This window comes from Sciurus carolinensis, chromosome 11 (assembly GCF_902686445.1).
Source record: "Sciurus carolinensis chromosome 11, mSciCar1.2, whole genome shotgun sequence".
In the NCBI taxonomy this organism is placed as follows: domain Eukaryota; kingdom Metazoa; phylum Chordata; class Mammalia; order Rodentia; family Sciuridae; genus Sciurus; species Sciurus carolinensis.
In genome coordinates, this window is record NC_062223.1 from 30,222,932 (window position 1) to 30,235,780 (window position 12,849).

General features: G+C 35.8%; 1 pseudogene; it reads left to right on the forward strand.

Annotated features, from left to right (window-relative positions):
• The first annotated feature begins 9,126 nt into the window (after positions 1-9,126).
• On the forward strand, positions 9,127-10,055 carry LOC124960750 (olfactory receptor 4C46-like; annotated as a pseudogene).
• The last annotated feature ends 2,794 nt before the right edge of the window (positions 10,056-12,849 follow it).

The following is a 12,849-nucleotide window of genomic DNA, read 5'->3' on the forward strand; positions in this document are numbered from 1 at the left end:
CAGAATGAATCAAACAACATTACCCTATGTAAATTTATGATTACACAAATGGTATGCCTTGCCTCCATGTACAAATAGAGAAACAACATGCATCCCATTTGTTTACAGTAAAAAAAGAATTATTAATCAAATAAAATATTTGAATGTCAGACAGGAACTCTATTTACTAAATACACAGCTATGATCCATAAGGTTCTTGCCTGCTAGAATAGTCTCTAGGTCATACAAAAGTTTGACACCCAATAAACATTGAATGAAAGAATAAAAATATAAAAAAACACAAGTAAATTAAATTAAATATACAGTAGGAAAGTAGTTACAGAGGCAAGGGAAATTTTTTCTATCTTCATGTCATTCAGACTCAGACGAGAATCCAAAATAGATCTCTTCAAGGAAGCACATTGTTTATTCACTTTCACTCAAAATGAGGAAGGAGAAAGAATATGAAAATGTGTTTCTCAGCATATGAGCACATATTTTACTTTAGTATCACTCAACAGAATTTTATTCTTCTATGTGTGGAGAGTATTTATGATATTTCTCTTATGTTGTAGTCACATTTCATTAACAGATGTGATTCTAAAATTTAAGTAGCTCTGCTTTTAAAAAAGCAATTTTAGAAATGTTTTAAACTTAATTTTGGCCACACATAGTTCAAGTCAAAAGGATATTGATATATTGGAGGATTTGCAGGTGATTAAAAAAAATATATTGAGGGACTCCAAGAGGATGTAGAATGTCAATTCTGTGAGTTATATATTGTAAAATGGAAAATATATTGGAAGACCACTGAGCAAAGTTCTGAAGAGAATGGTCAGGAAAGTGTTTATAGATGGAAACATGAAAAAAATAAAATAAAAAAGACAACCATGGAATAAAATGGGATCAGTAGAGTGAAGAGACAAGAAATTGAGTCAAAGCATTCCTGGGACAGGTAATAGACAACAAGGGTCTAGAGGCATAAAAGGCCACATAAGAAAACTAATCAACTCTATATGATTGTGATTTTTAAATGACCTATTAGTGAGGTAATTATTTATTGAAACTCCAATGTTGTTAGCCACTAAGCTACTTAGAGTTGCACACTAAAGTACTATGAAAGTAAATTATGAACTCCTGAGACTGGAAAGGCAAACATAGGCAAGATCAGGAAGGTTCCCATAATCCTGTCAAATCCTAATGCTGAGGACCATGGAGAAAACATTGAAAGTACTTTTAAGCTAGTGAGTGACATAGGTAGATTTGAGTTTTACAATGATAAATCAAGTTAAAGTAAGAGAAAAAAAAACATGAAGGAGACAAAATTGGCAGCAAAATAACAGACAACTATTGTAAAGATGAGTATATAAGATTGTGGATTCTGGCTGTAGAGGAAGCAGTGTGGACTGTTGAATGTACCTCAAATCCCCTCTTACAAGGCCTGATTACCCAAGACCCAGCTAGTAGGAGCCTGGGATGCTAACAGTTCACAGTCCTAATATTTTCTGTGCAATTTCATTAAGAAAAAGAAAGGTGCATCCCAGGGATTATGTTCCCCACACTAGGGCCTCCAAGTGCACAAAGACTATTACAAGACCATGAAAGTTGGGTTCCTGCCCCCATGTGGAGTCAGTCATGTAGTACAGTGAGCACTTCAGAGCTGCCAGGTTTCCCAGCTGAAGTCAGACTTCACTTTACACAGTGCACTTCCTTTCCCTACCTCATCAGCTTCCCTAAGTCCTTGCCTCCATATGTCAACTTCATAAAAGTTCTCACCTCTGGTTCTGCATCTATAGAACACAAACTGATTTGGAAAGAAAGTGATAGTTTCCCAAATATTTAAGTCACAAAAAATAAATAATTGAGGAAGATTAGAGAAAAGAATCATAGTTGAGATACACATTCTGGCTTCCATCACTGGATGGATGAGGAAACTGAGAAGTTGGAACAGAGAAGTATGAGTCTTCCTACATGGAAAGGGTTTCTCAATCTCCAGTAGAAGGCACTCCTCCTACCAGTAGGTGTTCTGCCCACCCCTAATGATGACTCCTGCATTGCCTGAGGACTCTCTTAGTTCTCCCCTGAGGCAGTTGCTAAGTAAGATAATTCTGACTCTGGATTAATTTCCACCATTCCTTTTGGCTTCTAGACCTACATCTGAACTGAAATCAAAAGAGGATCCTAAAAATCTACAAAGTGTGATCCATGAATAGGCACAGTGCATTCCAAAGGGCTACATGATTTCTGTAACTTATTTATAGGAACACGTGTGATAGTTCATACTGAGAATTTTGGGTAATGGCAGAACAAACAAAAAAATGTATAAGGTTCAATGACACAGGTTTATTAAGCAAAGATTTTTTTTTTTTTTTTTTTTTAGAGTTTTAACTCAGGAAAGTAGAGCAGGACTTGGTTCAGTTAGTTGGTTGCAATAACAAAGACACTAAAATAGTACTTATGAGTGAACTAGAAATTGAGCCTTCCCTGGTATAACAGAGAGAAAGGGATTGAAAGACTTGAAGAAAGTGGAATATAGCATGCTTTGTCATTTCAGACCTACTTGACCACACTGGAAAGGTCCAAAAGACACACATTTAATTACTACTATGAGAAACAAATTTCTGAAGGGAGCCCTGACATCCTTGAAGAATTCTGTGATTGCTCTTCCTTTGTGGTTAAGACCCTACAGTGGAAACTATGGTCCTTGAAGTGGGAAATTGAATTGCACAGGGAGTAGTTTTATGTAGGGGGTTCCAGCGGCTTCATTCAACCTCCAAAAGCATTGTGGTTGCCATAAAAATGAACAGTACAATGAATAAAAAATCAGCATAATCTGACCTCAAAACACCTATCCCTTTTTTATTATTCACAGAAGTGAGATTTTTGTATATATACTTCACGTGTTCATGCTGAAAAGATTTATTTTAAGGGAATGAAAGTCAAAATTGAGAGTCAAAACTGAATCACTAAATCAGAATGTCATGCTTCCTCAATCAACTTTGAAACTTTAGAAGATCCAGACAACTCTAAAATAATAGACAAAAAAAAAAAAAAAGCAAGCAAATAAAACCCAAACCTGTCAGTCAAAGACACTGTTACCAGCAAAGCTCTCCTTTATTAATTAAGGAGAGATAAAGGCATTCACAGGAAAACTAATATCAAGCAAACACAATAATAAATTATGGAAATGATGTGGAGAAAATGAACACTTAGAGACTCTTGTTAGGAACATAATTTAGTACAACCATCACAGAAAACAGCATGGAGGTTCCTCAAAAATCTCAAAATAGAACTTTCAAATGATCAAGCTATCCCACTCCTGGATACATATCAAAAAAATATTAAGGAATAGGAAAGACAGTGGAACAATTCTGACATAACTTTCCTACGTACATACATGAATATACCACACTGAATCTCTACAACAAGCATAACCCCAAAACTGGAATCCTAATTAGAATAAGATATACTCCATATTTGTATAAACAACTTAAATTTTAAAAGCCAATAGAATATCATAAAAATGAAAAGCATGAAAATGTGTGATATGACCTAGCTGTTGGCTCATTACAATGGGTAACATTACTTCTGGTGACCGAGAATGTATTACGGGTCAAATTTTTAAAGTCCAGGAAAAACTACAATGATGTTAGTTAATCTGGAACACAAAGAAAGTTTAAATAAAGGATGACATAAAGGCAATAAAAAGGAAATTAAGTCAGGATATAAAGAGAAACTTGCTTTTCCATGTTTATTGCAACACGATTTATAATAACTATAATAAAGAATTAGCCTACTTGCCCATCTGCTCATCAAAAGATGAAAAAATAAATTATGGTACATATACAGAAGAATAAAATCCTATTACCTGCAACAAAATAGAAAAAGTGTCTAGATATCATCATGTTGAATTATATAGTCAGGCACAGAAAGACAAATACCATATGATCTCACTCATATGAGAAATAAAACACGTTCACCTCATTGAAGTTGAGAGTACAATGGTGGTTACTGAAGGCCAGGGAGAGTAGGGGACAGTTGATAGAGATACAGTGATCAATGGATACTGAGAAACAAATAGAGACAAATGAGAAATTTGAGTGAGTATAATTAGCAATAATTTTTTGCACATTTCACAAAGCTGGAAGAAATTATGTTGAAGGTTTGTGCCATAGGGAAATGGTAAATTTTTTAAGACTTAATATATATCCTAATGGTTTTAAAGTTTATGCAATGAATATATATGCATCAAAACATAACATGGTGTTCCATTAACATATACAAGGTGTATGATTTCATGTAGCAATTAGTCCAGAGACCCTGTGCCTAATAGAAGAAAAAGCAGGTAGAAATCTTCATCATGTCAGCTTAGGACCTGACTTCCTTAACGAGACTCCTAAAGTCCAAGAAATAAAATCAAGAATCAGCAAATGGGATGGATTCAAACTAAAATACTTCTTCTCCATCAATGAAAAAATAACATGAAAGAAAGAGACTAGAATGGAAGAAAATCATTACCACATGCACATCTCATAGAGCACTAATCTCCAGGATATATAAAACACTCAAAAAACTTGACACCAATAAAACAAAGAGCCCAGTCAATAATTGGGTTAAGAAGCTGAGTAGACACTTCACAGAAAAAGATAAACAATTGATCAACAGATATATGAAAAAATGTTCAACATTCTAGTAATTAGAGAAATGCAAATCAAAACTACTCTAAGATATCACCTCACTCCACTCAGAATGGCAATAAACATGTAATGGAACCACCATTTGACCCAGTTTTCCCAGTCTTCCATCTACACCCAGGAGACTTAAAATCTGAAGACTACAGTGATGCAGCCACATCAATATTTACAGCAGCTCAATTCACAATACCTAAACTGTGGAACCAACCTAGATGCCCTTCAAGAGAAGAACAGATTAAGAAACTGTGGTATATATGCACAATGGAATATTGCTCAGTATTAAAGGAGAATAAAGTTATAGCATTTGCAGGTAAATGGATGGAGTTGGAGAATATCACGCTATGTAAAATAAACCAACATCCCCAAAAAGCCAAATGTTCTCTCTGATGTGTAGGTGATGATCCACAATGAGAGTGGGGGGAGGAATGGAGGAACCTGGGATTGAACAGAGGGCAGCGAGGGATCAGGGAGTGAGAAAGATGGTGGAATGAGTCAGACATCATTACCCTAGGTACTTGCATGATTGCACAGAATGTATGACTCTATCATGTATATCCAGATAAATGAATAATTATGCTCCATTTGTGTACAATAAATCAAAATGCATTCAGCTGTCAAGTTTAACTAATTAGAACAAACAAAAATTTTTAAAAATTTAAAAAATACAAAATGTCAAAAATAAAAAAATAAATAAACAAGTGAAAAATAAGCAAATAAAAATAAAATGTAGACATCCTGGGATGGACATTTCTCCAAAGAAGACATAAATATGGTAAATATCTATATAAAAAATTTGCTGTTAGTAATCATTAGGGAAATTGCATATCAAAATCACAGTATCTATGGAAAACTATGGAGATTCTTTTAAAACTTTCAAAAAATAAAAGTACATTTTACCAAGATAATACCAATACTCAAAGGAATTGAAATCAGAAGCTCACAGTCATGTGCATTCCCAAATCCCTTACATGCTATTCACAGTATTTTAGATTTGGAAGAAACCTAAATTTCAATTAACAGATGACTAGAAAAGAGTCTGTGATGTGTGCATATAATTAAATATCCTTCAGTCATAAATAAGAAGAAAACCCTTCCATTTCCAATAACATGGATAAACTCAGGACATTATTTAAAAAAAAATAAGCCAGAAGCAAAAATGCAAAGGTGACATGATACCACCTACAGGATAAATGTAATGTAGACTGAGTCACAGAGTCACAGGCTGAAATGAGCTGCAGAAGGGGAAAGTGGGGATGCCAATCAACACATCCAGCTTGGGTTGCACAACATGAGTAAGTCCTAAAGGTCTACATACCAGAGCGTTAATATTGTCGATAGAGTAGAGAAGATTATAGTTTGCTAAGAAGGTAGATCTTGTGTTAGGAGTACTTATCACAATAAAAATCATAAACAAGGAGTTGGGAAGACACTTTCAAGTGAGATCAGATATGTGATTGGGGAAATTTATAGCATAGATTATGATGACAGTTTCAAATGTTTATGTGTATCCCCCAACACATCCATTCACATATTTTATGTGTGTACAATTTTTGACTGTGAACTATACCTCAAAGAAGTGCTTTTTAGAAATAAAAAAGCAATCCACAGGGGGTGTTAACTGGAGATGAGAGGAAATAAAATCAATATACAGGCTTTGAGAAAATTATACGTGTGTGTTTTTTAAAATATTATGTACATAACAAATGTCTTTCAACATGTTGGAAACATTTAAAAACATAAAAGAAGGAAGTCAAAACCAATGTAGTTTAGTTATAGATAGAATCTTCACAAAAGATGGCATATAAATTGTCAGTAAAAATATGAAAAAAAATTATGTCTTTGGTGATCAGGAAATTTCAATTTAAGCATCAAAATAACTTATGACCATGTATCTTCTAGAATTACTGAAAGAAAAACAGTTAGCCATACCAAAAGACAAAGTATGGGAAGCCTGGAACTCTCTCATTGTGTTTTGAATATCTTTCCAAATTCTCCATGATGACAATTAATCCACATTAACCAACGCATGAGTCCAGGGACAACTTCAATTTAGAGCCTTCTGGGATTCTGGTTATTTCAAAAACACTATGAAAATTAGGAAAAGCAGCTTTTGGATCTAAGTGCTTTAAAATAACTGCCATAACATTTACACCTTCATTGCTTAGGCTCTCAAGCAATCAAGAATGGGTTTTCAGAAATGGCTTAAAACTGATAGATAGAAGTCCTTCTGTGACAGGCATCACTGGGGAGCCTGGACCACTGGTCCCCGGGCTGAACTTAGGTCACCATGCTACTTACATGGCATTCAGCTTTCCTAGCAACCCAGGTTAAGACAGGGAAACATAAGTCCCACTTGTTTATGTCCTACATGCAAGGAATAAGATCTATATTCAAGAGTGGGTGATATTCAAACATACTGCCAGGACACCCAATTCTAAAACACAGCCATTCCAACAATGGCATAACTAACTCCTGGGAGAGGATGCACAGCTGCAAGCAAGGCACCTGAGGTTTTATGGGAACATCTTTAAATATCCTGTTAGTGTAAGATATAAATATTCCTTGTTGCCATTAATGTTTCCAGAGCAAGACTCCTCTTGTGCAGTGACCCACTGAAATGCTTTTCCTCTGCACTTCCCACATCCTGACCTGATGGACCAGAACCAGGTAACGAGGATCATTTCTCCATAATAGTGAATGAAGTAACTTTTCTCAATTCAAACCTCGGGATTTCTGTGAAATCACTTTGTGCTTTGGTGAGCACAAAGATGGAGACTTATAAAGACACTTCCTTAAAACTGGTTGATTTGAAATTGAATTATCTGAGTAAGTTTTTTTTAACTCAATCTTATCTTTCATATTCAAAGATGCTTATTCTAAGAGGAATTTCTTTGAAGATGCATTTGTGCCTGAACACACTGAAATTTCACTAAAATCACCTGACACTACAAAGGTAGGTTTTCAACAGTGGTGATACTTATTAAAATTTGATATTTTTCTTATACAGTTAGCTTTCTTGGCTATATTTGTCAAATACAGTCACAGAAAAAATCTCATCCTTACCCCAAATTTTCAAAATAGTTGTAAAAAAGTCATTAACCTAATTTAACATTAGACAATTTGGGACTCACACACAAAAGACCTAAATGTGAATATTAATGGACATGAGTCATCACTTGTTAGTCCGAGCACAGGCAAGTGGGACTGTTTCTGGCATCAACTACTATGAATAATAAAGTTCTCTCTTGTTTCTCTAAACCTAATTTGGAAATCATTCCTCCTCAGTTTGTTGCAGAGTCAAAAGTTTCTTTGCCTTTTCTCAAACTATCAACTGTTTCTCTGATGAGTGTGTACACAGTTATATGAGTAGCCAGAAGTTCCTCTATGTATCCCCAGCACCATAATTGATACATTCATATAACAGTCAATTCTTGTAATGAATGATGAGGTGGTACTGTTATTCTCAGATAATAGATGATGATGCAAGTACATGAAGTGGTAGGAAATTCACCCCAAGTGAGGGTCTACAAAATCACTTCAAAGACAGGAAATGTTCAGAAAGATCTAGAAAACATTATCATTGTTTTTCAGAACTGTAAACCTTAGTCTCTGACATCATTTCCTTACCTGTTAAATTTATAAAATAAGGCCAACCACAAAGGTTATTCTAACTATTAAAATGAATCATGTGCACATAGCCCTTGGTACTTTGGAGTGCATAAAATGCACATTAAATTTTTCACTATCAACTATTGTATAGATATAAGATTTAGTCAGTAAGTATCATAGAATATTATGTAGTATTCCCTTTCTACTTTCTTTCATTTCCATCATTCTCCATGTCAGCAATTTTAAGTACTTTACCTGTGCTTCCTGTTTCTTTCTTCCACTCACTACTGACCCCCACACTGCTACATCCAGGACACACAAAGTTCTTTGTGAAAATAGTAACCAAGATTCCCCCTTCCTCAAAATCCCTGTCATCCTTCATCCATTCTCAATTACCTTTTATCATTCTCCATTTTCTAATAATAAAGAACAAAATTATTTACCTGTGTTGAGATATCAATTACACCCATCCTTTACCTCCCTTTTTGGACTGGGCTGCCACAATGTGTGTAATCTCTTATGTCAATCCAGGTTTCAAGTCATTTCAGACAATTTAGTAAACTCAGAAGGTAGATCACCTAGTGTGTGTACAAAAGTTCTTCATCTGTACAGTATTTGCAAAAACTCCACAGAAGAGGTAATTGGAATAATCTTTAACAATTTTGAGGTTTTTGTTCCACTTGAAGAAATAAAAAAAATATACATGCAAGTAAAGAAACAATAAAACATAAGATTCCACAAATTGGTAGAATTCAGACACACATTAATTATTAGGATGGAGGAATATAAGTAACTGAAGATTGTTAACATTTTCAGTTTATGTAATTAACCTTCATAAGAAGTTATGGAGAAAAAGAACAATGTGAAAGAGTTTGTTCTTCTTGGACTTACAGAAAACCCAAAGATGCAGAAGATTGTATTTGTTGTGTTTTTGTTCATCTACATCATCTCTGTGGTAGGAAATTTGCTCATTGTGATAACCATCATTGCCAGCTCACTCTTGGGGTTTCCCATGTACTTTTTCCTGGCCTATCTCTCCTTTATTGATGCCTGCTGTGCCTCTGTCAATACTCCTAAGCTGATTAGAGATTCAATCCATCAAAAGAAGACCATTCTGTTCAATGGATGCATGGCCCAGGTCTTTGGAGAACAGTTTTTTGCAGGTGCGGAGGTCTTTCTACTTACAGTGATGGCCTATGACTGCTATGTGGCCATCTGCAAGCCCTTGCACTATGCAACCATCATGAACTGGAGAGTGTGCATGCTACTAGTGGGAGTGTCCTGGATGAGAGGCTTTCTCCATGCCACCATCCAGCTCCTCTTCATCATCCCACTACCCTTCTGTGGCTCTAATGCCATCTATCACTTTATATGTGATCTCAACCCTTTGCTCAACCAGGCCTGCACTGATACCCATACTCTGGGACTCTTCATTGCTGCCAACAGTGGGTTCATCTGTTCATTAAACTTCCTCCTACTGCTGGTCTCCTATGTGGTCATCCTGCGCTCCCTGAGAAACCATAGCTTAGAGGGCAGACGCAAAGCTCTGTCCATCTGTATCTCCCACTCACAGTGGTTGTCATGTTCTTTGTTCCCTGCATATTTGTGTACATGAGGCCACCAGTTGCTTTGTCCTTTGATAAAGCAATTGATGTATTCTATACCATGATAACTCCCATGGTAAATCCCTTTATCTACACTTTGAGAAATGCTCAGATGAAAAATGCTATTAGGAAATTATTTATCAGTAAAAGTAATTCAGATGATGAATGATTGTGCCTCAAACCCAGCAGCTTCAGCTAAGGAAAAGATGCAAAGATGTTTTAGAGCATATCAACAAAATATGATTATGACAAATACTAAAAAATTGTTATTTATAAACTTTTTATTAAGAAAGTATAAATTGGTTTGAAAAATGGAGTCAACCTAACCTAGGACCATGTCATGTATGTTTTGAAACCTTTTACTAACTCTGGGCCTGGTTTTCTAACTTTATCCATGTATATGGATTCAAAGACTTTCCTCTAAGAAAAAGAATAGAAAGAAAACAAAAATGTACTGGTGATGAGCAATAATCTCTGTAACCCTTAATACAGGTAAGCTCTGCTATTTTACCTGTAGGGCTTTTTACTTACAGGACACTTACAGAAAGAGACAATTATTACTATAAGTATATTGATGATCCAGTAACCAAAATATCACTGATTATCAGATCATTCTCTTAACTACTATGATATGCTATCACATAATGATGAGGAGAAGTTCCAATAATATTACCAGGGAGCATTTTTTAGAAAAGACTGTGCTTTGTGTATTTTAATTCATATTGATTATCTACAACCAAAATTAAATCATTTTCATTCATATCCCTCAGAATTTAATGTATCAGAATGTATGGTATTGTGTTTCCAATAATATTATTGTATCTAATTTCTTTTGGGCAAAGAACAAGTGGACATTTATTACCCTATTGGATATAGGAAAGATTCAACCATGTTTCTGAATTTTCTTTTACTCATTAGAACCAGGATATTCCTCATGTCACCATAGGCTGATAACCCATCAGAAAGAATAATGACTAAAATACAGAAACAAAACAGTTGAATGTCAAAGAGGAACTTCTTTTCACTAAAGGTGCAGATATAATCCATAAAGTGCTTGCCTGGTGGCTGCCAATACTTTGTATAAGTAGCTCAAAGTCTGGCACCTGATGGATACTGAAGAAATGAATAAATGTATAAAGTAACATATAAATTGAATAAAACATCCAGTAAGAATAGAGTAACAGAGATAAGAGAAATAGTTTCTACCTTTGACTCATTCTGACTCAGTGGAAAATCCTAGACAGAATTCAAAGAAGTACCATATTTTGTTTTTACTATTGCATAAACTGAGGAATGAAAAAATCTTGGAATTGTGTTGCTCAGCATATGAAAATTAACTTTGCATTGATATTCCCTCAAGAAGATTTTATTATCCCATGAATATGAGCTATTTATGGTTTATTCTGTTACTTTGTGATCATATTTCATTATTCAAAACTTTTTTCAAAATATGAAGTTTTGTCTACACAAGAGGGACTTCAAGATTAAATATGTTTCACTAAAATCTTCTTTTTTTATTGTAAACAAATGGGATACATGTTTTTTCTCTGTCTGTACATGGTGTAAAGGCATACCATTTGTGTAATCATAAATTTACATAGGGTAATGTTGTTTGATTCATTCTGCCATTTTTTCCCTTCCCCCCTCCCCTCCCACCCTTCCCCTCCATCTATACAGTCCTTCCTTCCTCCATTCCTGCCCCCCTCCCTAAACCCAACTCCAACCCCAACACTAACCCTTCCCAACCCCCATTATGTGTCATCATCCACTTGTTAGCGATATCATTCTTCCTTTGTTTTTTTGAGATTGGCTTATCTCAATTAGCATGATATTCTCCAGTTTCCTCCATTTGCCTGCAAATGCCATAATTTTATTCTTTACCTAATTAATAAGCACATAATTTTGGGTCTAATGTATATACATATTGAAGGAGGGGTTCTGATGTGGTTAAAATGATGATTTACTTCTTCCTTTATAGAATTTAAAATTCATTTAGAGGCTCCTGGAAAGAATAGAAAATTAATGCTGAGTGTTATAAATGTTAAAATGAATAAGATGCTATGAAAATATACTGAAAGGATCCCTAAAACCTGGGTGTTGGGTCAATAAAGGATTCTTGGATTGAAAGATATGAAAAATTGTCGGGGTACTCCCAGCCCTTCGGCATGGCCAAGATGGCGCCTGGCAAGGTGCCAAGGAAGTGCTGAGAACAAAACCAGGTACCTCCAGCAGACTAATTCTCTCTGCCAACAAGTGGCGTTATTTGAGGAAGTTAATGTGATTGGTCATGGGTCCTCGTGGACACTGCATGATTGCTATATGCACACTATTATGCTCCATTACTGTCCATGCTTTCCCCTCGTGATCTATAAGCTGATTGGTTGTATGTAATGTAAGGCACTTGCAAGAGCGGCCGCTGCCGGCCAGCCAGAAGAAGCAGACTGCAGAAAATAAAGAACATGCCCCGATCCGGTTTCGTGTTTCTCTGCGGGCAGGGGAACGCGATAAATGGTGCCGAATCAAGACCGGGAACGAGAAAAAATATAAGGGTAAGTTCACATAAGTTCTCAAATCAAGTACAAAAGGTGAGACGTCTCGAGGTTCGCGGAGCCGCAACAATTTATCACAAAAGGATCCCCGTAGGAGGGACGAGTCATAACAAAAGGATCCCCGTGGGAGGGACAATTTATCACAAAAGGATCCCCGTAGGAGGGACGAGTCATAACAAAAGGATCCCCGTGGGAGGGACAATTCATCACAAAAGGATCCCCATAGGAGGGACGAGTGAAGTGGCCAGATACAGACTTATACAGTGGTACCAAACAGTGTATGTGTGTGCGTGTGTGAGAGCGTGTGTGCGTGCGCACGCTTGTCTTTTGTTTGTGTGTTTAAACTAGTAAACTACCTCGTAGTCATGGGAATGGATCTGTCTAAGATTAGAATGCAGCGGCCTCTTAGAGAAC